Source organism: Arachis ipaensis, chromosome B1 (genome assembly GCF_059453495.1).
Source record: "Arachis ipaensis isolate K30076 ecotype BB chromosome B1, ASM5945349v1, whole genome shotgun sequence".
Lineage (NCBI taxonomy): Eukaryota > Viridiplantae > Streptophyta > Magnoliopsida > Fabales > Fabaceae > Arachis > Arachis ipaensis.
This window is the reverse complement of record NC_142436.1, coordinates 93378305-93382157: the sequence shown is the minus strand read 5'-3', so window position 1 is coordinate 93382157 and position 3853 is coordinate 93378305. Positions and strand designations below refer to the sequence as shown.

At 41.5% G+C, this 3853-nt stretch overlaps 1 non-coding gene across 1 annotated transcript; it reads right to left on the bottom strand.

The window, feature by feature from the left end:
- Positions 1 to 654: 654 nt before the first annotated feature.
- LOC148577501 (small nucleolar RNA R71) lies at positions 655 to 758 on the bottom strand. Its single transcript, XR_015904476.1, has one exon. It is a non-coding gene; the product is annotated as a small nucleolar RNA R71 (small nucleolar RNA).
- Positions 759 to 3853: the final 3095 nt, after the last annotated feature.

Here is a 3853-nt window from a genome sequence, read left to right as displayed (position 1 = left end):
CTGCTCTAACCATACTCTTCCATTAACCAAGAGTATTTCACTTGTTTGTTGCCTGTGCTGTGTTCTTGTATGACAGGTAGGAGAGGAGAGACATCAACTCCTCCATATACCGAACCAGAGAGGACCCTTCATAGACTGAGAAGGGAAGCAAGAGGGAAGAGAGTACTGGGAGAAGAGGAATCTGAAGGAGAATCTGAGGACAATTTTGAGGAAGCTTTAGATCTCAACATGGATAGAGAAGTTCACAACCATGAGAGAGCTGATGGAAACAATGCCATTCCTGAGAGGAGGGTTCTTAGTTCATACATAAACCCAACCTCTGGGAATTGTGGTAGCAGCATCCAGAAACCACCCATTCAGGCCAACAATTTTGAGCTCAAACCACAGCTAATATCACTTGTGGAGAATCATTGTTCATTTGGTGGAAGTGCTAATGAAGACCCAAACCAACATCTCACAAAATTCCTGAGAATTTGTGACACTGTGAAGTCCAATGGAGTCCAGGAAGATGCATATAAACTGCTTTTGTTCCCATTTTCACTTAGGGACAAGGCAGCTAAGTGGCTGGAATCATTCCCAAGGGGGAGCCTAACAACCTGGGATGAGGTGGAAAGCAAGTTTCTGGCACGTTTCTACCCCCCACAAAAGGTCAATAGGCTTCGATCTGAGGTTCAGACGTTTAGACAACAAGATGGTGAAACTCTCTACGAGGCATGGGAGAGATTCAAGGATTTGACAAGGAAATGCCCACCAGACATGTTCCATGACTGGGTGCAATTGCATATTTTCTATGATGGACTGTCTTATGAATCAAGGAAGGCTGTAGACCATTCATCAGGAGGTTCATTGAACAGGAAAAAGACTGTGGAAGAAGCCATTGAAGTGATTGAGACAGTGGCTGAGAACGAGTACTACTATGCATCAGAGAGACACAACACTAAGGGAGTCATGGAGCTGAACCATGTTGATACAATTCTAGCCCAAAACAAGGTGTTTGCCAAGCAACTAGCAGAGCTCACCAGGAAATTAGAAACAAAACAAGTGGCTGCAATACACACACAAGAGCAAGAGGAAGAAAGCACTGAAGGAGGTGATTGGGAAGAGGCCAATTATGTAGGAAATCAACAAAGGCAACCATATGATCCACATTCCAACACTTACAACCCAGGCTGGAAAAACCACCCAAACTTTGGGTGGGGAAACCAGCAAAACCAACATAACAAGTCCACATACCAAAACTCCAACCAAAGATCATACCAAGCCACACAAAACACTTACTCTCAACCACCATATCATGGCCAAAATAATCAACCTACCCAACCTAACCCGAACCAACAATTTCAAGATCAATTAAACAGCATAGAAGGAGTGCTGGCACACATGGGTCAGGACATAATTGAATTGAAAAGCTTCAGGGATGATGTGAGAACTACCTTAAGAAACCATGGTGAAAAACTCAAGAGGATGGAGTCTCAAGTAGGAGAGCTATCTCAACAGGCCCCCAAATCAACTGCAGTATTCCCTAGTGACACAGAAAAGAATCCTAAAGGGGAACAAAAGGGAGTGAGATGGGAAGAATGAAAAGCCATCACCATATTGAAAGAAGTCTCAGAAGAAGAAGGAATCAGATCCTCAGAACAGGAGCCAGAAATCTTGAAGGAAGGTGTGGAGGAAGCTAAGCAGGAAAGTGAAACTGAGCAAGCCAAGGAACTGCAAAAAGGCACGATGGAAACATACCAACCAAAAGCACCATTTCCTCAGAGGTTAGGAGAAGGTGAAAAAGGGAAAACCTATTCAAGGTTTTTAGAGACATTTAAGTCTCTCCATATCAATATTCCCTTTCTTGAGATTCTCCATCAAATGCCTACACACATCAAGTATTTAAAGGAATTGTTGAGCAAGAAAAGAGTTTTGAAGGGAGGACAAACGGTAACAATGAACAAAGAATGCAGTGCCCTCATCAAGAAGGACACAGTCTCTAAGAAAACAGACCCAGGAAGTTTTCATATTCCTTGCATCATAGGAGAAACAAAAATTGACAGAGGATTCTGTGATCTAGGAGCTAGCATAAATGTGATGCCTCTAACTCTTATGAAGAGGCTACAACTGAATGAGGTGAGATCCACTGATGTAATCATACAACTGGCTGACAAAACTCAGAAGCAAGCTGAAGGGGTGGTTGAGAATGTGCTGGTGAAAGTGGGAGATTATTACTTCCCCACAGACTTTGTCATTTTGGACATGGAGGAAAGCTACCTACACCCTATCATTCTGGGAAGACCTTTTCTAGCCACTACTAGAGCGCTCATAGATGTAGAACAAGGAGAGCTAATTCTGAGAATACATGATGAACAGCTCATTTTCAAAGTTTTCAAACCTGCATCTGAGCCTGAACCAGAACCTGAAAAGCCTAAGGATGATAGTAGTCATCTGTGTTTGGAGGAAAGTAATCCAGCAGCTGAAACTCTAAAACAGTCTTTGGAAGGCAAACAGGAGTTGCAAGAGTTAAAGCCACAAGAATCAATGGAAACAGATCAGAAGGATCCTCCTAGCATAAGGGTCAATGAAGAAATCCTCAAGAGAAAGGGAAGAATGATAGGGAAATTGCCAAGAGGGTGGAGGAACAAGAAAATTCCCACTGAAGGTTTTTCTCCGGGAGATAAAGTGATATCAAGTCATTATCTGCCAATCCCACCTGGCCTCAAAACCATTCCTTCCCAGCTCCCTCAAGTGTTCACAATCAGGAAAGTTCTTTCTATGGAACATTTAGAGGTCATAAAGGAATCAAGTGGAGACGTTTGCATAGTGAGAGGAGAAGACGTCAAGCACTACAATCCACCCTAACAAGGGACAACCGTCAAGCTAGTGACGTTAAAGAAGCGCTTCATGGGAGGCAACCCATGTTTTTAATATCCTTACTCTTTTTTGTGTTGTTTTGCATCTAATAAAGCATGGTTTCTTATGCATGAACTTGAATCCTCAGGACAACTGCTGAAAGAGTGCACTAAACATTGCATATAAAATACAATTTGTCTCTAAGTTTGGTGTGCCTGAGGGCACCCCAAACTTTATTCAAAATGCATTCAATTTTTCATGCAAAGAGCACAACCAAACATTAAGTTTGGTGTTCCTCTTTGAACACGGTTCATGAAAAGCAAGAAGTTCCTCTGGATTTCGAAATTCATGACAAGTAGACCATTCGCATGTTTTAATACTTTGGTTTCAATTACTTAGGGTAGTAACTTTGTTTAGAATCAAAGAGCCAAAGTGACTATGATTTATTAGAATTATGCACATTCATTAAGGACAACCAATATGGATTTCATGTCATCAGGAGACTTTACCAAACACTAAGTTTGGTGTCCAATAATAAGTGTGCATACATACAAAAGTCACGGCTATAAGCTCATGGAGTCAATCATTGATTTACATGTGCAAGTACTATTCATCATTCACATGGACCGAAAAATGATAGCAAACTTGTTTGTTTGTGCAGGTACAAAAGAAAAGACAAAAATGGAGGAAAAAGACAAAGGGAGGTACGGTGCTTGGTCAAAAAGAAAGTTCACAAGTCTTTGAAGCTAACACATGGGAAAAGGGAGTTCTGCAAGAAAAGATTGCTACATGTACAACCTAATGCACCCAGAATACTTCCAAGAAAATGAAAAGCAATTCATTCTTCTCCCTAATTCATATATTTACCATCAAGCCACCCTTCTCAAACCACCCTAGCCGTCCATTTTTCACTTAAGGGCCCTATAAAGAACCACTTGGGGAACGAGTTCAACACCACCAAATCTCCTTCATGCACATTTTCTTCATCATAGCATAAACTATCTCTTGCCGAAAACAA